The sequence below is a fragment of the Chelonoidis abingdonii genome, chromosome 8 (genome assembly GCF_003597395.2).
Source record: "Chelonoidis abingdonii isolate Lonesome George chromosome 8, CheloAbing_2.0, whole genome shotgun sequence".
Taxonomy (NCBI): Eukaryota; Metazoa; Chordata; order Testudines; family Testudinidae; genus Chelonoidis; species Chelonoidis abingdonii.
The window spans coordinates 36,744,349-36,771,859 of record NC_133776.1 but is presented as its reverse complement, the minus strand read 5'-3'; positions in this window follow the sequence as shown (position 1 = coordinate 36,771,859).

Sequence of the window (27,511 nt, the reverse complement as noted above, 5' to 3'; positions counted from 1 at the left end):
TGATTTAATCACACCCTTGAAATGCCACCTAGGTTCACCAATCTTTCAATGAAGCAGAGCCAATTTGGGGTAAAACTTGGTGCTTTAGGCCGTTGTGCTTTGAGTGTTTAGATTTAAACCCTGATATGCAAAGTGAAACTTTTTTAGGGAGCTATGGGGGACAACCCCTGCACAACAACCCCAAGAGATGAAAATGTGAGCATGCGACACTGACAGTTGAATCATGCTAGTGGCCCAGGTGGTCCGTCACCCTAGTTAGAAAATATCATTTTGACTAAACCCAAGGAAAACATGATTCTATTTTTCCACTTAATTTTATATGATAAAATGTAAAACTGACTTTTTTTCCCAGCGTCTGTAAGAAGTAGCTAAAAGAGTATCCAGCTGATGATGGTTGCCTATTACATCACTTTCATTGATCCATCACTAGGAGACCATGTGTATTCACAGAAGCTCGTCTGCTATTAACATTTCTAAGCTGCCGTGTTTCATATTAAATGGTTTCCATAATAAAGTGCTCATTGAAGTGATTTCTTAAGCATCTAGGGGAAAAACACTGATAATTACAGTATTTGTGATTAATTACTTGGGGCTTTTTTCCCTTCAAAATGTATACATTCTGCACTACTCAAGTAAGTGAATCCGTGACAGAGTGTGTGCACATGCAGTAAAGCTAAACTATTTGCTTCTGATTTTATACTTGCAATGATTTCTCAGAATTTTATTTGAAGAGTCTGTTAGTCTATGAGCTAGCGAAGAATTACAATGGTTGAAACAAATCACCATGCAACATAGATGCAAACAGCACACAAGCCTGTCAGCTGCATAGAGGTAGTGAAGAGGCAGGAAAGTTGCCTTTTAATTCCCTATATGAGGTATCACATAGAACTTTATATGGCAATACATGCCGCTGGGTTTAGTACAGAGCCATCCATAGTTGGAGAGGAAGGATTTCTTTCTCACAATGACCTGTCCCTGTGATTTGGGATGACAATGGATTTAGTTGGCATGGGCCTCCAGAAATAAGATGGGGAGTAACACCATTAAGAATCCTGAACTGGGATCAACCAGGTAGCAGCTGAAAGAGGCAAGAGAACCATTGCCTCCACCAAGACATCAGCAGTAATTACAAGTGTCCTGGAACTTGCTGTCTGGAAGGAGCAGGCCAGGCAGGGAGTGTGGTCAGCTGAAGGAAAGGATGGAGGAAAGGAAGCTCCCTCAGAGTACAGAGCCTTTCACCATTGTGAGCACTTCCCACTACATAATTACAAATATAGCTAATCTTAAATGGGGTGTGAGGTTCCCTATGAACGCTTAAGCAGCAGCACTGATAGCTGCATTCTGCCTACCTACATCTCATCTCCTCAGCCCAGCAATTTCAATCAGCTATGGTATCCTTCACCTGCTGGTCTGGCCTGTCAGGGAATGTTAATGTGTGCTTTAAACAGATGCTACACAAGCACTTGAGAGGACGCTTCATTTCATTGGTGATGAGAAAATGCCTGTACCTAACAGTGTGTATTCCTTGTCATCTGTAAGGCATTTTGGCATCCATCAGGATGAAAAGTGCCATGTAAATTTAAAAGATCATGTTATAATCATCAGGGAGCTTTCTTGGCATGAAAGTGCAGTAGTGGAAGTCGGGAGGTTGGGTTTCTATTCCTAACTCTGCAAGTATATGTGTACACTGCAATTAAACACTCGTCGCTGGCCCATGTCAGCTGACTCGGGCTTGCAGAGCTCGTAGGGTTATGAGGCTGTAAAATTGTGGTGTAGATGTTCAGGCTCAGGCTGGAGTCTGCCCTCTGGGACTCTCCCCCATTGTGGGGTCCCTGAGCTCGGGCTCCAGCCCAAGCCCAAACATCTACATCACAATTTTACAGCCTCTGAGCCTGAGCCCCAATCAGCTGCCCCAGGCCAGCTGTGGGTATTTAATTGCAGTCTAGGCATACCCTCTGGGGCCTTGGGCAAATCTCTTCTTCTTTGCTTCCATTTTGTTGACATACCTGTGCTGCAGTTTGCCCTTCAGTAAAATGAGTATAGTTCTTGTCTACCTCACAGGGGTGCTTGTCAGGTTAATTTGCTCAAAAGTGTGTAAAGTGCTTTGAGCTCCACACGTAGAAGTGAAAATTTTATTAATGAGTAATATGAATAGACAACTACTAAATATCCTGGTAGGCTTAGTAGTTTGTTACATCGATTGACACCTCACACTCTGATGCTGCAGTGACTTACAAACATAATTAACTTTAGATCCTATGAGCAGTCCTATTGGCTTCAATGAGATTATTCAATATGTATTATTAAGTATATGTGCAAGTCTTTCCAGGATCCTGGCTTTGGCTCTTTACTAAACCATAGCTATAGCGTAGCTCTTGCTGCAAGCCTTTAATACCACTGGTGTTTACTGATCAGTTAAATGGGCCAGATCAACAGCAGATGTAAATATTGGTTCCTTTGAAGTCTGATGAGGATCTGACCCCAGCGTGGCTCAGTTACCCTTTATCTTTGTTCCCTTTAGAAATTTCACACTGATGCCATTTAGTCTTGCGATTTATTGCTGTGGAATTAGACACATATTTTTGTGCCAGCAAGCAGGCGTATTCAACATTAAAGCAATAAGGTGAGTGTAACATCCCACCTGATAAGCTTATTTATGTAGATCTCTTACACTGCATCCATCATATTTTTTCATAATTGTAAATTAATTTTGATTAGAAATAGCAATCTTGTGTGTCAGAAAAATCTCAGCTTTTGTAACGTCTCAGTAAATTCAGCATTCCTGTACACTTCAACACAACAATCATGCCAGCAATCTAGTATAGTACTTCACCAATCCTCCACCAGGAGGAAACAGTGCACTTTTTTTTTTGCATTGTTGAGCCCTATCCAGTTCCTCAAATGTTTTATTATTACCACACAGCATAACACTGAACTGAATCAGTTGCAAAAACACTGACATTCCCATGTTTGTAAGGGTTTCCCTAGCTGCAAGGCATTTTGTACTGTGCCTGGCTGATTGAAATATAAACAACACTAGACCACTAGAGCAGATGTGCAGATTTTACAACTTGATGTATTGGCATGCCCTGCAGATAGTGAAGGATTATAACAAGAAAGGTTATGACTTATAACCAATGAGATCCTGTGGGTCCATTCTTAAGTCTAGCAGTTGATCAAACATTAAGTGTGGGTATATTCAGACATGTGACTGTGGAAAAGTGGCGTGTTCTTTCTTGAGAGATCTGGTCCCTGTATGTATGCCAAGGCATATCTCCTTACTTCAGCAACAAATAGCTTTATTATTTTTTAACCAAGTTATCACTGCTGAGTCAACTAATGGCAGTGGGAGCTGCTTTTTAAATTTTTTTCTGCATAGGTCCATTGCCCAAAGGAGTTTCAGAGACAGAATCTCTTCCTTAAAAATGCACAGAATTGTACATTTCTGCTGCACCTTAACCATAAGTATAATATAGTTAACTTTAGCCAGGGTTACTGCTCGTGACGACTTTCAGAGCGTATACAGTTTGAAGGATGGGCAGTTAAGGGGGGAAATATCTTTTTCCAGTAAACAGAGCAATTTGATATGGAGGGCAAACACACAAACATGAAACCCCAGGTCTTCATATTTAGAGCCATTTTCAGAATAGGAGCACACTCTGCAACTCAGGAACTGTAATTATGGGTGACCTAATTGTGATCCCATTTACAACAACGTAAAGCTGGAGTTACTCCACTGAAATCAATAGAATGGAAGTTAAACCACTGCAAAAGAAATCTCTGCATACCACTGGACAGACCACATGGGCCCAATTTTGCACTGACTTTCACTTCTATATAACCTTATTACCTTTAATAGCTGTAGTTCAAAGTTTGGCTGTACAATTCCAGAAGTTTTGTCTGCCGATTCTAGTTTTTTGGTGGGTAGGGAGATTTTATAATTCCTCTTCTATAAGCTGCATGTAATTCATCTGTCAAAACAGAAAGTCTCTCTAATCTCCACGGGTATTTAAGATCTTATGGCCTTTTCCATAACAATAGGACTTCTTTGGTATCTTTCTCTAAAATTCCCTTCCCTACACTTATGGGGTGCTTATGCACAGTTTGCACTATTTTTCAACATTGGCTGGCTATTGGGGCAAGCTGGTTAATGGATGTGAGCGAGAACCTCAGAGCATAACAAAAATGGTCATTTTTGTATATTATTACAATGTATTACTGTTGGTGCGCTTCACTGCATTTGCTATGTGTATATCAACATTGAATGTCTTGGCTCACATAAAAATGCATGCATCCACCATTAAAACAAGTTTACTAAACGTCTTGATTCTCCAGAAGGTCTGATTAAAGTTTACTTGGAATCTGATGGCTAGATCGCTCAATTCGCATGTTCAATTCAGCAGTACAGTTTATACAAAAAAGTACACTGTGGTTAAATATTCATTTATTGGGCTTTTGTCATCAGAATAACACATGCAAAGTGATTCTTTAGGCATAAAAAAGATGCTAAGTGCATAAAGCGGAAACGCTATTCCATAGCTCTGTACAATAAAAATGTTTATTTTTTTTTCCCCAACCAGCATGAAATAAATTGGGAAGCAATTACCACAATGTCACAAATAAACATCACTTACCAGGTGATTATTTACAAATTACTTTTTGCATAGAGTAAATGAGAGTAACATCCAGTGTAATCTATTTATTTTATTTTCTCTCATTTTCCTAGTTAAATGCAAATAGGTCCTTAGAGCAAGTATTACAGGCTTTTGCACTGTGTGAGGCCAAAAAACCTTATCTTTACCTATCAGCATAGTAGGGTAGAGTTTCACAACCGTTGTCTGTCTGTTTTTTATAGGTGCACCTGAGCATATGTGCCTGTATTTTGCTACCCAACAATTACTGTAAATAATAGTAGTTAGACATCAAAATTTCTGGCCAGGGCATCACTCCCATTCAAGATGTGCACAGGAAGGGGGTATTATGCAGAAGCGTCCTGTGAGGAAGGTGAACTCTGGTGCTTGGTCCTTGGACGTTGCAGAGGGCTTTCCAAGTGATCAGATGCACCTATGATAGGAGATGGAGTTGAGACAGGTCAAATCAGGGAAGGGGATGGCCAGGACATTGGCCAGAGGGGAATTTACATACCCCACAATCCGTCCCCATAGAAAAAACTCCAAAGTGTGAATGCAGCCTATGGCTGTTTTCTGAGGGAGGGCGAATGGAGTGATGAATGAGATGGCATCTCTGCAAGGAAATCCTTGAGGAGATTTCCCAGTATGAAGTCCCCTCCTGCAGGTTTTACCATGGGACGAGACTATCTGGTCCCTAATCTGCAATACCTGGTTTGTGGGTGCTTGCAAATATGACTTTGCACCCATAAAAAAGGACATTGAGGTTTCGCGGACAGTATAGCTATGTATTTACATCTATTCATAAGATGAGTATTATCCCATTTGGTATATAAATACACATGGTGAATAACCAGTTGTTTGTTTTGCTGGTAGTTCTGAAAAATAAAAATGATTCAGGTTGAACCAAATCCAACCTTTTTCAGAATTTTCAGCAAATTGAAAAAGTCCCTTTTGGGTCAAAAAAACAAACAAACAAACTTTATGCCAGGCATTCACCTAGAATGTAGGAGACTCACGTTTGAATCTCTCTTCTGAGCAGGGATTTGAAAGTAGGTCTTCCCTTCTAAGGCCCCATCTACACGACGCGTGAAATTCGATTTTAGATACGCAATTTCAGCTATGGGAATAGCGTAGCTGAAATTGAATATCTAAAATCGAGTTACTCACCCGTCTTCACCGCGCCGAATCGATGTGCGCGGCTCGCAAAGTCGAATCCGGAACTCCGTTTGTTTTGGTGGAGTTCCGGAATCGATGTAAGCGCGCTCTGGGTTCGATATATCCCCGTCTAGACGAGACGCGATATATCGAACCCAGAGCTTTCGATTTTAACGTGCCGAAATGGCGCGTCGTATAGACGTGGCCTAAGGTGAATTTCCTAGTCACCAGCTATAGGCTATTTTAGGGTGGGTCTGTCCTATGCAAAGCCATTCCACTTTGTGTACATACATTAAATAACCACAGGCGCGGCTACTTGAACTCAGGTCTGTCACTACCTAGGTTACTGCTCTAACCTTCAAGCTATGTAGTCATTTTCATACTCTTTTTCTGGCCCAATGACTAGTCAAGTATTTTATATACAGTGGCACAGCTTCAATAGGAGAAACTGAGAGAGAGCCCTCCTCCCCACTCCAAAATACCATATAGCTGGTGGAAGGCCCTTCATGTGGGAGGGAGGAAGACCTAGGTTCAAATGCCTGTTTCAGAGCAAGAATTTGAACCTGCATCTCACATGTCCTAGGTGAGCGTAATCTTCACTGGACTGAAGATTATAAGGAGTGGGGGCACTACCTCCTCTGGCTGTTTTATGAGTGCATTTCAGTCCCATATGAGAATTTAGCCCAAAAATGTTTTTTTTTAATTAGTAAATAATTTCAGGCCAACCAAACCTCCATTTTTTGACAAACTATTCATTCAAAAAATTTCACTCATCTCTACTTTATAGGATAGATGGTAAGGCATTGAACTGGGATTCAGGACATCTGACTTCAATTCTCAGTTATGCTACAGGTTTCCTGATCACCTTGGGCCAAACTTTTATTCATTTTGAAAGAGGTGGTCAGGTTTGGGGCACTGGTGGGAGAGGGGTCAGTCACTCTCTGCCTCAGTTCCCCTTTTATAAAATGCCAATAATAACATTTTCCTACCTCATTCAGGTGTTGTGAGAATAAATCTATTAATGTTTGTGAGATGCTCAGATAGTGGATAGTGATGGAGCCATAAAAATATGTAATGCAGCTATTATATATTTTATGTGTGTGCATGCATGTGTAAATACAAACACACATATAATAAATGATGGTGGAGTGTCACTGATGTACAGTTGGGCGAGCCCACAATACACAGGTGGAAAAGCCATAAACCAAGTCTCAGGTTATTCAACATAGGTGCCATTTTACTACTCCTTATCACTGTTAGGAATTTTGTGTATGGCACACTATTATAAAAACTATTTCAGGAGTGATTTATAGAGCTTTATTTGTCATAAATCTCCCTCCTCCAAAGCAAGATTCCTCAGTACCATGAGTCAAAGACTTCAGCGAGAGAGAAATTATAGCTAATGAAAATTTATAAAGCCCTAATCATTACCTAAAATAGCATTCGTGGTGTTAATAACGTTACAGTTTTAAAGTCTCATATTTGTTATCTCCATAGAGCTAAAGGGCTTTTAGTTATTGATGAAAAGGGATTCCAGTCTTTCTAAGGTAAAAAGCATCATTTGTAGCCTGAAGATATCAGACTTTGCACTTGGCACTGATTGACTATTGCCTGCCCTACGCATCAGCCTGGTTTAATTTTAGTAAAAGAAATTCCCCATTTGAAAATAAAGAAGGAAACATTTATCTGACAGGCAGTCTTTGGCGGCTGCTGTTTGAAACTTTGCAGAGGTCTGTAACACTAGCAGCAATCCAAGGTTAGTGGTCAGAGTGCAGGTGAAGTTGCTAACAGTGCGTGATAAATGTAGATTATCACATGATTTTCACCATTATGTTTTGTGTATATGAGAGCTGCTGCAGAGTTTATTGTTGCACAGTTCATTATTGCAACATTTTTGTTATTGTATTTACAGTTAAAAAAAATCAAAACTTTTGAGGCAAGTTGAGCAAATGCTGCAGTTTGTTATTTAGCTTCTTTTCACTGTGTACTATCTGTTTCTGTGGTACTGGTTTAGTTACCTAGGCAACAGCTGTAGAACAGAATTTAGTTATTCTGTCTGAATAAGTGTCTGTGATAGATTCATAAAGCTTATCGCACTTGGGTTTTTAGGGAATTATCATGTGTGCTCTTTGGTACTATTTGTATGACCCTAGGCACCACAAACTACATGCAAACTATTGTTGGCACTGCCCAGTTAACAAAAGTATTTTGTAATTCTTGAACGATAATTTTCAAATATACTATGAGGCACACAGGATGTCTGCGAGAGAAGCCACAGGAGACCACAGCTGTCCAAAGTAAACGGGAACTGGAGTTGGATTGGTCACTTCAACTGAAGATACAGGAGTGCAGCTGGAACAGATTGTGAGCTATAGGGAACATTGCCAGCAGCTCACCAAAGCTGTAGAGATAGGGAGAAGAACAGATGAAAGGGTCAAATCACCTGACCCAAGAAGCACTCCCATTAGCCAGTAGAGTGAGGAGAGGGCTGCTTTATCCTCCAACAGGAGCCCTAATTAAAAGCCAGCTCACCAGTAGTTGAAGGAAGGGGGAGAGAATCAGGCACAAGGCTGGGTACCACTGACATCCTGAATTGGTTAACCATCGTTGTACAGAATAGAGCAATATCTCATTCATAGACTAAAGCAAGGGGAGTGTGAAAAAAATCTCTCTTTGCTAAGCCTTCAAGCTCCACTGCTGTGCTAGTGCTCCCACTCCTCACTTCCCTCACACAGTAGCCACATCCACTCAGGTGATGTGAGCAGCCTACATTACCAGGCCGAAAGGGAGGAAGAAGCAGCTCTGTGGTCCATTCCAGCTCCTAATGGGAGTCCTCACATTGATGGCTCCATTCTCCATGTACTTTTGGGGGCAGGAACAGAGTGCGAATTTGGGGAACAGAAAGAAGATGGCCAAGCTGTTTCCCCTTCCACCACCCTTCCTCACAGTCCTACCTACCATAGGCTTGATGTGACAAACTGTTAACATTCCCTAACATATGTGAACTAATCATCTTCTCTACACTCAGGAGTTAGTGCTGATGCAGCTACACTGTTTGCAAGCAAGCAATTGCTATATTTCTATTCCTAACTATTAATAGGCCTTGGACCCTTAAATATCTGATTAAGGAACCTAAGTGACCATTTAAGGCACTGATCCTACAATTCATGATTTTTAGGCAGGCTGCATCCTTGATTAACTCCACTGTAGTCAATGGGGCTCTGACCAAATGCTATCAATTACAGGATCAGGGCCTGAATTGAGGGACCTACCTTTAAGTGCATTATTTTGGAAAGTTTCTTGTGAATAAAATTTTTTGTTAGCTGCTTTTATTCTTGTGGAATAGAAAAACAGTTAGGATTTCTGTGAGTAGAAATGTTTTTAAAAGCGACTTAGCCGGAAGTGTTGATATATTTATATTAACAATGGTGAAAATAGTACCTTTTACCAATATTTTCTATAATTCTTCAACTTTCTACAGCAGTTGCCCAATATACTGCAGCATCTCTCCTTTAAGCTGTTACTAACATTTTGAAGTGGTACTCTCATGCTCTTTTATAAGGCATGTACTGATATTATTTCCACTGACTGCAGAGTAAAAGTGCATTCATGGCTCATCCTTCTGTCCTGATTTATATACCTCGATGCAGCCTTAATTTTGGTAGGGTTGTACAGGATAGAAGTCAAGGCAGAATTTGGCCTCTGTGTGTGTGTGTGTGTGTGTGTGTGTGTGTGTGTGTGTGTGTGTGTGTGTGTGTGTGTGTGTGTGTGTGTGTGTGTGTGTGTGTGTGTGTGTGTGTAATACTTTGACCTTAGCTCATTTCCTCCAAAGATTTCAAGGCATTATACAAATGTAAGTAGATATTAGGACACCCATTTTGCAGATAGGGAAACTGACTCAGATGTTGAGACATGTCGAAGGTTACGCAATGAGTCAGTGGTGGACCTGAGAACAGAATCCAGGCCTTTTGACTCCCAATTACCTGCTTTAACTGGTATAGTATTTATTATGAGTAATATAGGTTCGCTTTGACACTGTATTAGCAGAAAACAATCCAAACCACTGATGCAAATCATTTGAAAAAAGCAGAGGAAACTGTTAAATGCAAAGCCTTGGTGTACAGGAAATTAAAGCATTTAAGAGGTTTCTGAATTTAACAGATGAGAATCTCTCAGCTATTGGTACATACAATGTTAAGAGTTTTAAAAGTTATTTATTTGAGATTAATTTATTACACTGCAGATTATATTTAAGAAGATCCCACTATTGCCTCTAGATGGCTCACCTGGAATTCTCATTGCAAAGATCTTGTCCAAAAATACACTCCTTCAGTACATTTTAATGCCATAATGGCTGACATTTCCAGCAGCAATAGAGGGTCAATCATGTAAATGTATTATATCTGTATAAAAACATCCTGGCAAATTGTATTGCCCTTTGTAGCAACAGGAATAACAGATGGATTAGGGACAAGGTAGATTTGAGTAAAGTAACATTCTATTAGTCATTTCATGAGTCACAGCCCAGGAATATCTTAAGAAGGCACTATCTTTCTGGCTGCAATAAACACTTTCCAGGTGCTGTCCTTGGTGTGGGGTAGGTGATACGTTTGACACTAATCATCATGCCACTTTTCTATAGTTTATCCATTTTGTAAATAATAAATGATGCCCTCCCCAGAGGAGCAGGACATGAACTACTGTATCGTTTCTAAGATGCTTCTTTTAAAAAAATTCTGGGGTTAGCCTAATATCAATTAAAATCTGCAAAAGAGCTAACAAATTTTGTTTTTTCCCTTACTAAACAAGATAGTTCCTATGGATTTGGCACAGGATAGATGACGGAATATTTATTATTTCTTTCAGAAAAGCTCACTAAAAACTTCAAAAAAGTTGTAAGGGGACTAGAATACAGTAAAATTTATATAACGTCAATAATATAGAAGTCAGTCAAAGCATGATCTGAGAACCTGACATGTTTGGTTTGGTATTTTCTGCCCCATAATGTGAAAGATGGTCAGATAGGCCAGTCCATTACAGAATATAAATATTGCAAATTGCATATGGAATGCTCATAGAATATAATATTGTAAAGTGATGTAGAAATTCTATGTCCAGTACCTGGGTTTAAAATAATTACCTTATTGGCCCCTGCAATGTTTTTCCCTATATTTTTAGCTGATATGACGTTCTTTAGAATTTGGATTTGGGTTTTTTTTTAATGGTGAGATAATAATCAGCAGGGAAAATATTTTTATCTTGCTGCTTTTTCTATCTGTAAACAAGAGTGTAACATTCCTTTTATTTTTATCGGACCAATACAAGGAAATTCTTTGTCCTCAGTCCCCAGTGCTGTTCTCTATTGCCACATTTGTTCTGCAGAACATCCCTTTGACATCAATATGTATTCTACACACTGACCGAATGCAGAATAGGCTATACAGAATCTTATGCACCTCAGCTTGGGGCAGAGAATATTTTTCTAGCCTGTTACCCTGCCTACTAAAGTGCAAGTAAAGTAAAATATCTCCATTTCCTGAGGTCTGCAAAGATGCAGTGAAGATTTTGCAAATTTGATCCCCCTTTTCATAGTATAGTATTCATCATCATAGCACCTGCAAACTATGCAAACGTTAATCAATATGTCCTCATAATGCCCCAGTGACAAAGGGAAGCACTTGTAGCTCAATGTTCATAGAGGAGGAACCCAGGCTCCAGGGCTGCCCGGGTGGAGGCAAGTGGGGCAATTTGCCCCAGGCCCAAGGTCCCACAGGAGCCCTGCAAGCCGTGGCCCAGTGGCAGTCCAGGTCTTTGGCAGCATTTTTGCAGCGGGGGGCCCTTCAGTGCTGCTGAAGACCCAGACCACCACCGGGTGAGTACAGGTGCCGCACCTCCCCCACTTTGCCTCAGGCCCCCGAATCCTCTGGGCGGCCCTACCAGGCACCCAGAAATCATGTCACTTGCCCAGGCTCATGGGAGTCTGTGGCACAGCTGGAATAGAATCCATATTCACCACACAACCATCCCTCTCTCTCTTGGTGTGCTTATGCATAAAGGAACTTTTTCCCACTGCAAAGAAGCCAGAAGAAATATTCTGTACAGAATGAGGCCCCAATTTGGCAGATGACTTGCCTATTTATTGAAAGCTGCTGCATAAAGAAATTACTGAAACCCCAGGGAATCCAAGGGGGCCTAACATGATTCTCACAGAGCCACTCTGTTTCTTAATTGGCCCCACATCATTCTGCCCCACCTCCCTAACAGTGTGGCTTCATTGGAGCTCTGTACCAGTGATTCTTCACTGCCACAGCTACGTGCAGAGGCCTCAGGGGCAGAGAGTGCCTGTAAACGTCCAGCGTTGGGGCTCGGCCCTCTCAGGCGCAGCTGGGAGCCAGGGCGCCTCACTACAGGCGGCAAGGAGTTCCAGGCTCCGGTCCTTCGGCAGGGGTTAAACAAATAGTTGCTAAGCCCAGGCCCTGGGTCAGAGCAGGGCAATGAGCAGTTCAGAGCTCAGCTCCTTCAGCAGGGGGCTGAACAACCAAGTAGTCTATAAAACACAGGCCCTGGGTCAGGGCCGGGCACTAAGCAGTTCAGGGGCTCAGCTCCTTCAGCAGGGGCTGAGCAGCAGTTCAACGAGGGAGCCTATAAAACCCAAGCCCTGGTTCAGGGCGGTGCAACAAACAGGCACAGGGCTCAGACCCTTAGGCAGGGGCTGAGCAGCAGTTCAAACAGTAAGTCTGTAACGAAGGCCTCCTCAGGCCAGGGAGAGGGGAGTCAGCCACCCGTGGAGGGGTGGCAGGGGGACGCAGGCCCTCCCACTCCACTGCGTCCCAGCCCGGGGCCCTAGCAGCGGCCAAGACTCGCTGCTGTCAGTGGAGATCCTGGCCGCAACACACTGACATTGGTTCAGGCTCTTCAGGAGCGAAACCAGGGTCGGCTACCCCCGGGCCACTTCCGACCTCCCCCTCTCTGGGTACCTGTGTTTCACCAGCATCTTCCAGTGGGTCCCAGACCATGGGTTCCTCAGGATACCAGGCACAGGGAAGCTCAGGCAGCTCCTCAGGATACCAGGCATGGGGCAGGCTCGGCCAGTCCTCCTCAGGATACCGGGCAGGCTCGGCCAGTCCTCCTCAGGATACCGGGCAGGCTCGGCCAGTCCTCCTCAGGATACCGGGCAGGCTCGGCCAGTCCTCCTCAGGATACCGGGCAGGCTCGGCCAGTCCTCCTCAGGATACCGGGCAGGCTCGGCCAGTCCTCCTCAGGATACCGGGCAGGCTCGGCCAGTCCTCCTCAGGATACCGGGCAGGCTCGGCCAGTCCTCCTCAGGATACCAGGCACGGGGCAGGCTCGGCCAGTCCTCCTCAGGATACCGGGCACGGGGCAGGCTCGGCCAGTCCTCCTCAGGATACCAGGCACGGGGCAGGCTCGGCCAGTCCTCCTCAGGATACCAGGCACGGGGCAGGCTCGGCCAGTCCTCCTCAGGATACCGGGCAGGCTCGGCCAGTCCTCCTCAGGATACCAGGCACGGGGCAGGCTCGGCCAGTCCTCCTCAGGATACCGGGCATGGGGCAGGCTTGGCCAGTCCTCCTCAGGATACCGGGTGTGGGGAAGCTCAGGCCAGGCAGGAGCTCGCCCACCCACATCTGGTCTCTTTGGCAGCAGGCTTCGAAGTGAGCGCCGGGGCTGTGCTTTTATACTTCCTGTCCCACCCCTTGACTTCCGGGGGGGCGGGAACAGGTGGCGGTGGCTCCGCCCACGTTGGAGGTGGCAGGGGCTGTGCCTTTATACTTCCTGTTCCACCCCTTGACTTCCAGGGGGCAGGAACGGGTGTCGGTGGCTCTGCCCACGTTGGAGGCTTCAGGGGCTCGGCCCTCTCAGGCGCAGCTGGGAGCCAGGGCGCCTCACTACAGTGCCACAAAAGAAATAATAGAGCCTCAGGCTTCATGATCTTTTTCAGGCAATCTGTGCAACTAGAAGAGGAACGGCATGCCTGCCATGCCTGCATCTCAGCCCATATTTCCACCCTCTACCTTGCTGAACCTTGGACCCACAGAATGCTTCAGCTGGGGTCCTAGGAAGAGAGTGCCAAAGAGATGGAGACTGAATCTCACTTTCCTTTGTGCATGGCATGAGACGGATCCAAGCATGGAGGATCCTTTAGACATACGGGTCCAGGGGAGACAATACCCCAGTATAATAAAAATACTCCCAGTACAAAAGTGTTATGCAGATTCAGGTCTAGTTCTGAACAACCACCCTGAAGTTAGATACCTGTTTTAAGACTTTGTTCCTAGAAATATACATGCTATGTAGACTAGACACTTACGGGAAGTCTGTTTTGTATGCCCACCCTCGCACCTTCATTGTACCTCCTGCTTCCAACCCCAGTTTCTTCCCTTACAGATGCTGAACTCACATCTGTGCCTGGCCTCCACCTCACAGGCAAGATGCACTCTCCAGTACCCAACCACCCTCTTTTACAGACCTCACAACTACCTTCATAACTGCTACTACATAGGACACCTCTTAGTTTTCCCCCCTTCCAATCTGAAATCCACCCTCAGTCTGAAAAACAGTACGGTTCTGTGCCTCCATAGCTGTATGGGAAGACCCAGATGTAGCTCTGCTGCCATTTTGAGGAAACTCCACTGACAGGCTAACTGGTGAGCCTGTGCAATCATTGAGACATGTAAGTGTGAGACTAAGAGTTGGAGGGATTCCAGAGGGAGGATTGGAATGTGGGGGCGGGAATTGGTGGGAAAGAATTCAACCCTTCCCACTCCCCTCTCACACACACTGAAAACTGAAATCAACCAACTTTCAATGTTCCTAGAAGAATTTCTTGCAGTTTGACGCAACTAGCAAACTTAGCTCAAGAGACCCATGTTAGCCCAGAAAATGAATATGTGCAGTAGAGCTGTAGGTGAGAAGAGAGAGTCTGTTTAGAGCAAAGTCAAGGGCAACAGCTGAGCCATAATGTGGCTGCCTGCATGGTAGCTACTATGCCTTTCATATATACAGAAAACTTTGGTTTCCAGGGGTTTGCAGGCACAAACATCTCCTGCTACCCCAAACAAAATAATCAGAAATAAATAACTCATGATACTGTTGATAATAAAACCAGAGAATAACCATTCATAGAAATATGCATTACATCATTCTTCCTGGATACATAGTGATTCATCACCATTTCCGTGCCTTTCTTGCTCTTTTATTCTTTTGATTATCTCTGCTCATGGAGCTCACAAATACTTTCCACCTAATTTTAGAAATGTTTTTGTTTGAAATGTTAGATCTTGGAAAAAGCCCTTTTCAATGGGAGTGTTTTCTATAAGTAGGTCACTGCAGTAAAGAAGTTAGACATGCAGGCTTTGCTGACAAGATATTTTGCTATCTAAAGCACTTAATGCTGCTTTTTTTTTAAGTCACCCATTTGTTGACCTTTGTTTGGTGCTGGCTAAAGTGTCTTTCTGACCAGCTCATGAGAGTGGCATTAAACCAGTGATGTATAGGACTAAATTTATACTTGCAATAAATAGGCTAAAAATACCTCAACAAACAGAGTAAGCTGTAATTTTAAATTGTAACACTTCTAAAGAGCTTTCACTGATATCAGATGCTCCCAGGCTTGAAGCAGCAAGGCACTGCATTTTAATCAAATAACTGTGAAACCATTGCCACAAAATTGCAACCAAAATGTTTGTGCAATGTTATGTAGCTAAGGAAACAAACTTGGGCTTCTAGAATTACCTTATTAACTCATTCATCGCAATGGGCTCTTCAAAGGATTTTAGAAGAGTTACATGTTACGCTGCACAATACATTTTTTTTTCAAGGAGTAAACTAACATCTGAATTCAAGGATGAGCGCAATAAAAATGGTTCTATTTTCCTTTATATAAATTTTAGATTGATTGATGACAGAACAAATGTTTCATTTAATCATTAGCAAAATGTGCTGTTCCTAAAATGCATTTAATTGCCACACTGTATTTATACCCATACTTCTAAAGTATTTCATTATGAGAGCTGCCCATAATTTCAAACTCAACTTTACATCTGTCCCATGACCCATTTGGCTACCAGTTTGCTTTTGTTACTGTACATTATTTACCTCAGAAATGATTAATCATAACAATGAGGTTAGAGAAAATATAATTGACATTTAAGAAATGAATTCCATCTATTTTTTTAAGTTTTTCTGCTGTATTCCATTTTTTTTGGTCTTCTATTTAGACATTACACAGATGAACAATATTATATTATTATTTATTACTTGTCTTATACTGGCACCTAGAATTCCCAGTCATGGACCAGGACCTCATTATGCTATATGTGGTACAACTTCAGAAGCCCAAAAGATCTATCTGGAAAAGTTTTTCTAAAATTGGTCAGTTTGGAACTGAGTACGAAGTTCCTCTGTGAAACAAAGCAAATGATAAATGAAGTATTAAGGGGTGAAGTTCTGTGTTCAAACCTGGAAAAGCCTAAAGCCCATATTTGTTTGTTTGTCAGAAGACATCAAAGGAGAAAAACTGCATTTCAGTTCTAATCCAATAGAAAGGAATTCTCGGCACAATGTAGGGCCTGATCCAAAGAAAATAGTCAATAAACAGACTCCCATAAACTTCAACGCCTTTTGGGTCAGACCCTAAATCTAGATAGTTACCTCTCTAGCTCAACAGATGAAATCCAGGAAGGTGTAGAATTGTGTTTTAGAAATGATGCAAAAGAAGGGAAGAGTAAATGGATTGGACCTGTATTTATGGTCCCTACTGGCCATTTATTGACAAGTATTAAATCTAAAACTATTACAAATAAGCATGACTTTCAAGCAGTTTCACATGAACAATATCAAGACTTTAAGTGACGTTGAAGAATTCTGGCAAAGTTAGACTTAAGCAGTATTGCCAAACCCAATCTTTCAAACCTCATGAATCAGGTCCCCCAAAATCATGAGATTGACTTCAAAGTTATTAGATGTCAAAAATAATACATGTTGGGTTGTTTTTACTTGCTTTCTGGTGTTTGATGTTCATAGTTTCAGCCATGCAATTTGGTCAGGGTGTATGTGTGTGCATTTTTCATGAAAAACAAGTCCCTATTTTTCACCAGCTCAACTTTCAAAAGTAATGAGTGACAAGTCAGCATGATCTGCTCTGATCCTACCTCATTAGCTGTCCAGGCCTTGGTTTCACTCAAACCTGTGTTTCCTCAGAGGCTTCCCACGTACTCCTGGGGAAGTTGGAATCACTGATCCAGTACCTGGAATTGTAACTTCAGACCGCTGGGCCATAGTTCCATCATGTTCAGAGTCCCAGTCCTGGTTTAATAATTGTTGGCACCATTGTCCTTTTCTCACCATGGACTCTCTCCTCTCATATCTGCAAGTATCATGAAAATAGGGGAGCTGACCTGCCAGGATGCACTATGAAGTTCCTAATTTATTACTAAAAGGGACGTTTTTATGAGCTATATGACTAATACAAAACTGTTACTAATGTCAGTGTTATGATTCTGATGATGCAAAATATGTTTTTCCTTCAGGACTCATAGGATGTTGCTCCAGGTAAGAGAAAGGGAGGTAGAAATGATTCACAAAATTTCTCCTTAATTGAAACAAAACAAAGCATAAAAAGCTGATGGAATCAAAAGCAGTTTGTTGGTTGCTTTTAGCAGCAGGGGCTTCCTTACTCTGATCATCACTTCAGTTTTTTTCTAACAAATATCCATGCAGTGAGTGGAAATGCTACATAAAATTTCAGGTATGTAAAGATAATTAGGCTGTGCGGAAAATGTTCATATTGGACCAAATTAATCCCTGGTGTCAGTCCTCTGAAGTCAGTGGATTTACACCAGGGACAAATTCAGCACATGATGTTAAAAAAACGTTGGGAAAATCATTCAAACAGCAATTGCTTGAATTATGAGCTGATCACCACAGCAAGGAAAATGAGTGAACCATAATAAAAAGGAATTTGATCCAAGTGAAAATCCAGTCTGCTTATTTTATTTTTAACCTTCCTTACTGACTAAAGGAAATGAACAATGACATGTATCTGTGAGAGCATGTTGTTTCAGGTTAAACAATTGTATTTAAGAGCTGTACATCAAAGTGATTCTGATGACTTGGCAAGATCGGCTGCACCTACAATAAGAGTATTTGTGGGAAATTATCCACTGTTTGTCTAGCACCAGCTCCATTAGTAATCTAGTGTGGACCTGTCACAGGTGTCTCTTCCACAATAGTAAGCCTTCTTAAATCTGGTGAGCTCTTCAGAGGCAGTGATCTGGTCTATACTCACACACCCACCTTTATCATCATAGGTGGAAGTTAGTTTCATTATTCCTTGTTCTAGCGTTCTAAGGAAATGAGAAGCCATGCTCCAAGAAGGCCTCCTTTATAGTACCCAGAATGCATTGCTCCCTTCTTGAGTTTATAACATTAAGCACACTATTACCCACTGCCGTGTACCTGCTGCTGTGTACCTTCTGGATTTCCTTATTTAAAGGGGGTGTACAGACAGGATCACCCAATGTATATTAGATTTAAGTGCTTGAAGTCTAAGCTTTGGAAAACATCTTTGTTTCTGAGACCTATTAGTTTTTAAATGTTTTCTTCATATTAAATCAAAAGCAAAAAAGGGCTCAACAATGGCACCTACAAATGCCTGGGGTTTGCAGTGCTGAGAAAGCCATATGGCTATGCCTCAGATTGGGTTTCCAACCTCTGCTTACCTCCCTGCCAGTTCATTGGCATTATCTACCAGTTGTCACCAGGATCCCTTTGAGGGGTATCCCTACTTCTGAATGGCATACCCTTTGTGGTCTCTTTTCCATTGCTGGGTTTACTTTTCAGGTGCTGGGAGGTATTGTTGGCCTATGATATACAGGAGGTCAAACTAAATGATCTAATGATCCCATCCAGTCTTAAACTCTATGACCCCCAACTGTGGAGCTTCTTGCCAGAGAAGATCAGATGGAGCCAGCTCTGACATGTTCAGGCCTAAGTGCTAGACCCACTCGTATGTGAGAACATGTAATTAATCATAGGATGAGTCATTTTCATACAACGCTGAATAATGGAAAACAATATTATCCCTAAAGCCTCATGGCAAAGCTTATCCTAAAACTTTTTCTTCCCCCCATACCTGCTCTGTCTGGTTTCCTACTACAGATTTAAAGATAGAGTGCACAGATCTCCACATGCTCTTCTTTGATGAGGCTTTCTTCCAGTAATACAGCAGCTTCCCAGGGCCAACCAATAAGTGTTGAGATGTAAGGGGAAATGTTAGTGAAAGCAAGGAGAAAAGAAATGAAGGCAAATGAGGAAAAGGGAGAAGGGAATATTAAAATTTAAGGCATACTCTGCTATTGTGAACCACTGATCAGTGTATATGCCTGTCTGTCTATGCCTGATCCATAGATGATATATATCTGCTACATTTGTCAACTAGAAGCCTAGTCCCAGGTGTTCAAAAGTATTTAGACACCTACCTCTCATGGAGGCCTTTGATGATCTGCACCTTAGTCCTTTTATCTTAAGCTGTAGACATTCATACTCTTAGCTCTCGAGGTTCCAGATTAAATGTCCTGAGTAAGGTCATGGTGGTTACATGATTATTAACTGTATAGCATTTAGACAGCAATGGTAGGAAACCTAAAATAGATAGATCTCCCATTTTGCAGGACCCATACGTCATAGTTTCTCACTAACAAGAATGAAATTCATTGCTGAATAGTACAAGTTGAAGGATGTTTATTGAAATATTTTCCCTCCAGCCCATAATGAAAAGTTCAGTCTTGGAGGAGGGAACCTTCTTAATCTATTGTAGACCAATTGAAAAAAGTGTAAAGTATTATACATCAAAAGGGATTTCTGTAAGTCCTCACAAAGTTCCTGGTTTGTTACAAATTACCAAAGAAAATGCCTGCAGTGCTGTTTATCTGCCATAAATTATTTCAAGCACTCTGACTAGTGGTATAGTTTTAATGTTCCATGTAACTTTTTATATAACTACTATATTTATTGCTGGTAGCTTGAATAGAAACAATACATTCAGAAACCCTGGAACTCTTACAAAAATATCTTTTTAGCTCAGGAATATAGTTTTTTAATTGATTCATTTTAAATGTTTACTATAGATTCATTTAAATATAAGTTTAGGCATCTGCAAATGCATTACAAAGAGGCAAAATATATTACTGAAATTAATCTTCCAAAATGCAATTCTCAGTAACAATTTTTTCAAATACTTACCCTTCATTAGAGCTCTGTGGAAAAACCCACAGAGCTAGTTGGGGGGAAAACATACTTTTTGTGGTTTCACAAAAAATACAAAACATTTTGTAGGTTCAACTCATGACTTTATAAAAACAAAATCCATTTTTGAGGTCCCACAATTATTTTGTAGCAACAAAGAATATTTTTCTAAAGAAGCAAGGATTTAGATTTAAGTAAAATATCCCCTTTTTTCCATTCTGACCTTCCATCTTAGGCTCAGATCCTACAAACACTTAACGCATGTGCTTAACTTCAAGCACATGTGTAGTCATGAGTAGTCTCAGATGGGATTCTCATATGCATAAGCATCTGCAGGATTAGGGCTGTTAATGTTACCATAATAAAGAGCAGTCCCATGACTTAAACACAAGACCAGGTTTCCTCTCTAGTGAGTGAAGGCAGTTAATGAAAGACTATTACTTTGGGAAGGTAACTATAGAAATACTTTAACATCATTCTAATGGTGGGTTTGGTTTGGTTACCCTCTCATTCTGAAACTTTTTATCTTTTCATCATAAGATAACAGCACTTCAAATGATTGTCAATATGTAAATGCTTTCCCAGATGAATTAGCACTATTTGCCTATAACTTCGTGCTGCAGATAAAAAAAAACTACACCACTTCATTAATGCAGAAAGATTTGGTAATTTCTTCACAGTATAAAGCAATTCTAAATTATATTTGACAGTATGTGCCAATGTGGTGCAATGCACACAGTGATCCTCTGCCTAAAGGCCTGGGTAATCAGGCCAGAAGCATGGTATCAGAGAGCAAATGCCACTAAAGACCCTATGGTTTGACTGTTTTGGAGCAGCTGTCTAGCACTTACAAAAATTGTGAATTAAAGAGAGAATTTTTACCTAGTATTAATGTTCTCCAGAATAGAAGGTTAAGTTCTCTGAGACTGACATAATTTTTATTATCCATAATGAATGAACTTACTTTATACATTTTTTGTACAATTCCTGAATTTCAGCATCATTTGCATCATTTCCAGCATAATGCCTTATTCTGCAAACAAAAAACAAAAAATTAGACACCTCAACGCGGTCAAGTTAAAAAGTGATCATGGTTTTCTTTGATGGGAGAAGAAGAACCTACAGTAGTGGTTACAGGCTTAATCCTGTTATTCATATGAGTAGTGAAAAATGTGCATAAGATTCAAGTAATCTGGATGCATTTCTAGAGTGAACGTTACAGTGCAGCTGGCCATTATTTCAAGAGGAGAATGGTGGTATGACCTACCAGTTTTCTTTGACAGTCAGAACTTGCTTCAAAAACTTGTCCAATCTCATAGGATGGAAGACTGCACTAGTCACACAGCATCATTTAAGTGCCTCCACTTTTTATCCCCTTGTTCAATCTAGAGTGGAGTTTTTGAATTCTGAAATCTTAAGAAAGTTTGAAACCAGATGCTCTATACCTGGCCCATCTCTATATAAGTGGTGAAATTACACTCCAGATGCAAATGCCAGTGTTTCAAAGCTGGAGTCGTTTGTACTTGAACTAGTAATCTTTTTCTTTGCCTTTCTGTTATGTTTCTATTGTGGCCACATTTAAATGTTCATTCCAGTAGGAAAGATTCTGCCAGTTTGAGAGAGTTTATTTTTATTTTTAAAATGGGGAATGTTGCTGAAACTGGCAATTTTGCTAAAAATGGAAGAAACCTCTTTAATGTGGCCACTGCATATTTAAAACAGATACTTTTTGCATACCACTGTTTCCTGTGCTTAAAATGTACCACCTTTGTTTTACAGGTAAACTGAGGTACACATATTAAATGACTTGTTCAAAAACCACAGGATAGCTGGGAATAGAAATGAAGATCCCTATCTCCCAGTCCTCCGTCCTGACAAACAATATCTCTCCTGAGTACTTAAGCATAATAGTTTGATTGTTCCCTCTGATCACTTACAGCTGTTTCTCAGTTAAATTGCGGTCTACTGCTGATGAGTTTCCTCTCTGAAAATAAATACATTCAAAATGCAACTAAGGTTGCATGAACATTGCCCTGCAGTCCAGACTAGAAAGGTATGAGTAGCAATGCATACCAAATAACTGCACTGTAACTCCCTGTGTAAAATCTGCAGGTGCAAACTAAATGGTTCCTAGTTCACATTAATGTAATCCTATTTGAAGAGGATTATATTTAATGCCAACTAGGAACCTTTTAGTTCACACCTGCAACATCCACACAGCAGAGTTACAGTGCAGCACTTTGTGACACACTGCTGTTCCCACTCCATTAATCCAAAATGTGGGGCAGCGTAAACAAGCCCACAGTCAATATTTTTATATTGAATGTGAGTTGGACAAAAATGGCTCATTTTGGATTTGGCTTAGTATTTCTCAAACAGTGCTCAAACTCAGTGACAATTTAGGCTCAAAGGAGTGTATTAGTTTGTAAAATAATATATCAGATTTAAATAAGGCTGCTCAGTACGTGTGCGGGAGAATGTAAGATCAAGTGCTCAAGCATAGGATCAAGTTCCCAAGTAGAAAATATATCAGATCTTCAAACGATACTTCTCAGCCAGTAAGTAGAGAGTGGATGGATGAACATCAGAAAAGGACATGGGCCGTACTTTTCAAAAGTAACTAGTAATTCTGAGTGCTTTAGTGTTTGCATGCCGATCCCGATACCTTAAAGAGGCTTGATCTTCAGAGGACGAGTACTTCCAGAAAATCAGAGCCATTGAAGGTGTTTTAAGCCAACCGTCCAATAGTTGCGACACCCAAAATCGTTACTCACTTTTGACAATTTTGGCTTCATTTTAAAATTTGAAAAAGTGAGCCAATGATTTTTATGATTCCTATTAATAAATTATATATATTCAATAAGGGCAAATGCAAAGTACAACACTTAGGAAAGAAAAATCAGTTGCACAAATACAAGATGTGAAATGACTACCTAGGAAGGAGTACGGCAGAAAACTAAATATGACTCAACAGTAATAAAGGAGATATACCAATCTCCTAGAACTGGAAGGGACCTTGAAAGGTCATTGAGTCCAGCCCCCTGCCTTCACTAGCAGGACCAATTTTTGGCCCAGATCCCTAAGTGGCCCCCTTAAGGATTGAACTTACAACCCTGGGTTTAGCAGGCCAATACTCAAACCACTGAGCTAGCCCTCTAACACTGCTGCAAAAAAGAGCCCATCCTTCTGAGATGTATTAGGAGTATTGGAAGCATGACAGGAGAAGTAATTCTTCCACTTTACTGATAAGGCCTCAGCTGTAGTACTATGTCCAATTCTGGACATCTCACTTTGGAAAAGATGTGGTGAAAGAAAACATGCCCTATGAGGAAAGATTGAAAACAGTGGGTTTGTTCAGTCTGGAGAAAAGAAGACTGAGAGGGGACCTGACAAGATTCTTAAGTATATAAAAGATTGTTATAAAGAGGAGGATAATAAATTGTTCTCCTTATCCACTGAGGATAGGACAAGAAGTAATGGGCTTAAACAGCAGCAAGGGAGAATTAGGCTAAACATTATGAAAAATGTCCTAACTGTAAAGGTAGTTAAGCAGTGGAATAAATTGCCTAGGAAGGTTGTGGAATCTCTGTCTTTGAAGGGCTTTAAAAACAGGTTAGACAAACACTTACCAGGGATGGTCTAGATAATATTTAGACCTGCCCTGGGGCAGGGGAGTGGACAAGATGGCCTCTTGAGGTCCCTTCCAGTTCTATGATTATAAATAATATATGGAGGTATACCTATCTCATAGAACTGGAAGGGACTCTGAACGGTCATTGAGTCCAGCTCCCTGCCTTCACTAGCAGGACCAAGTACTGATTTTGGCCCAGATTCCTGGGTGGTCCCCTTAAGAATTAAACTTACCACTCTGGGTTTAGCAGGCCAATGCTCAAACCACTGAGCTATCCCACTCCCCTTCCCCCTGCATCTGATTCTTAAATTTGGGTTTGATATTGTAAATGTAAAGTTGTATTTTATTTCCAACCATGGTAACTTGGATCCAAAGTGGTCCATTCTATTTAGGAAGAGATAGATTATAAACATAAATGTGCAGTGCCCTTTGCTCTTCATAAAGCTTTCTATTTAAGTGTCAAGATTTCTTTTTCCAAAATGCTGCTCAGAATCAAAAGTTTCATTATGGTGATAATGTGTTTTTACACCTATGGAAAGTTTTTCCACTTGCAATCTGTTTTATGTAGCTGTTTTTTTAACTGAGGCTAACACAAAGACTAAATCAATACAAACTACCCTCTAGGCAAAGAAAGACCACAAGAAAGTGCTGCATCATTAAACTGAATTACAGACAAGCACTTAAGGAGACAAATAAGTATTTTGTTACTATAACACTTCACTTTTTTATAGATTAGATGATTGAAAATGTTTCCAAAGTATGTATGACATAGGAGGGAGAAAGGCCTGTAGTAAAGCACTGTAGCTGGATGAAACCATCTGTGCTGCTATGTAGGAAACCTACAACTGGAGAATAAACCTAGAGCCATCTAGCTGAAGTACCTGAAATAAATTAAGGCCCAGGTGATTTGCGTGCCCTCCAAATGAATGATGTATGACACAGCATTGGTCTGAGCCAAAGAGGAAGCAGTCATTCAACCTTCTGGCACAAAATAAAACTCCTATGAGAAGGTCTGATGTGAAAAAGTGAGGTGGGAGGTCATGCAGTGATAAAACTGGAGAAGGAACTGAAGCCACTGCTGAGCCTCTTAGCTCAGGTTTCTGCTGACCAGAGACAATATATGCCCAGAGACATTGATTTGTAGCTGAGAAAAGGGAGCGTGATGCCAAGGCTCTATCCAGATAGACTTACAATTTCATTATTTAAATACTTAAACATTTCAATCCATTTTTCCACTGATTTCTACATGTCTTCTATTTGGCTGCCTAATTCTGCACCAATAATGAGTTCTGCTGTAGTTTGGCCAGGACAATCATCCATCTTGATAAAGTTTGCTTGTCAGAAATCCAGCAGCATACGCTGCATCTTCCCTATCCCATTCTCCTTTCCTGTTGTTAAAAACCATCTAGTTCATCTTAGACTCCACTGCTAATTAATGTATTTATGAACTTCCTTCTTGCTTATCTATCTGTCATGGGATTTTATACTGCTACTCATAATTATAGCACATACCTTCCATGTCAAACTTATTAGCAACAGTGAACTTCCTAGTGGAGTTCACAGTCTCTGCCTCTTCTCCTTTTTCGGGGTATAAACATTCTATTTGGGGTAGGGCTGTATTTTTAGTCATCAGCCCCATCATTTTGAAGGCCTGAAGTAAGCTTCAAGATAGAATAAAAGGGAGTCCAAAGCTCATGGGGAGAGGCCAGTAAAATTAACACCCTCGCTCTCTTCATGTCTCGGAGGCACAGTGACTGAAGAAGCATCTTTTCTTTCTCCTCATGAAGCACAACCCCCTGAATGACAAACAAATGTTTTATTCCTGGGTTTATTCCTTCTTCCTGAATGATATGAGTACATTCTTACAATGGTCATGCATGAAAATCAAGCAACCGCATGCACAAAGGGCAAGCTCGGCGTCCAGTTGGCTATTTGCATTCAAAACTATCCTAAACATTTGCATGCAAAACTACTCAATTAGTTTCAATAATCATTGTTCTTCCATGTTGAAACTGCGTGTGCAATTGTTCATGCATTTGTACATGACTTGGCAGCATACATCAAGGCAGGCCTCAAATGATATATGAATGTCCATTTAAAATTTTAGAATGGGCTTTTCAAAAGCACTTAGTATTACCCAAGCTTTACTCCAGATGAAGTCAATAAGAGGATTTATCATTGACTTCAGTGAGAACAAAGCAGGCCAGGGCTGAGTGCTTTTGAAATCCCACCTTTCCTGATAATCACTAGATTGTTCTCACAGTATGGTTCATCAACTTAGGCCAGTGGCCTAAGGAGCATTTGTGAATGGTCACAACTTTCTGTACCAATCACATGGTGCTTGCTCCTACTCCTCATTTCTGTCTACCAAGCTGTGCTCTAGCCAGCTAAAAATACTCTTGCCCCCTCTCCTAACTCTAGTGTCCCATTCTGACATGCTAGCAGAATCCCGGGGTGTTTCAGCTTGGCTTCCTAGAGGAGGAGAAATCAGTGGCTTGGAGTCTGGGTATATTCTAAATGTAACTTGTTTTATTTACACGTATACCTCAGTCTTGGAACCATACCTGGCCAAACAGCATGCAGGACAATCCTTTCTTTCAGGAATCACAGCCCAACACCAATGCCTAGTTCTCAGAGAGCAACTCTGCGTCAAAAATTGACTCAGATCAGAGCAGAGAGCAAACTCTCTTGCTGTTTTCACAGCTTCCTCTCTCTAGAACCTTGAATAACCCAAACTAAACAACAATGCAGCATGCCTTCCACGGCTAAAATCGTGCTTGCATGCTAAGAAAAAGAACTTGGAGGACTATTTATAGTAGGATTACAGTTGAGATGTTCAAAGGAACCTAAGGGAATCAGGCTTCCAATTTACAAAGACCTTCAATAGGCGTTGAGCATGTGATTCTTTTATACCCTTTGAAAATCCCCACCTAAATACTTTCCTAATATTATTGCTCTGTGCAAGTAATTGCTACAGTTGCCATGGGCCGGTTATTTAGTTGCCTGTGGAAGGCAAGGTGACCTGTGTGATTCCCCAGTAGGAGAGAAGCTTAGGCCACAAAGCAGTGTCTCTGTTAAGATGTGGTCCCCGCCACGAAAAGGTTTAGGTGTGCTAGACCCTGAGCATGCTGCATAGTTCAAAGTGAGGTTTACTTAGTGTGTTGAAATGCCAGCACAATTATCATCCGTCTTTACCAGATGCAGACTCTACTACATATCTTTTTAACATTAATTCCTAAAAGTCATATGTTGACTGCTTAACAATATGATCTGAAGGATCTAACATGTATTAAAGCTGTCAACATTGTTAAATATCAATATTAGAATGAACTAACGCAGCTTGCTCAAATCATGAAGAAAGGGAGGCCCCAAGAATGTTTTATTATTAAAAAAAAATCCTTTTCATCTTAACTATGGTTTTCTGTTCTGTTTCTGTCACTTGGAAATGAATGAGGCATGGTGAGAAAGAGGAAAGGACAGGCCCCATTCATGTTTGCCTTCTGCTGGTCAATGCAAGATGGAATTTGTGTCAAGGTCATGGGAGAGGTCAGTGACCTAGTTTGCTTTTCTACTCACAGCACAGCACTTCATGGATTTCTTAAAATGCCTGGACCTGGTTGGTAGTGTCCCATCGTTCTGAATAAAGTGTTCAGCATTGTTCAGAATTTCAGTGTTTAGAAAAGTCTCTTTTTTCACAACTTGGGAAAAGGTGGGCACTATAAGCCAAGACTATCACTGTAAAGGATTAGTGAACAGAGACAATTATGATTCAGTAACAAAAGGTCAGATACAGTAAAATACCTACTTAATCACTTACCTTTTCAATGCATTA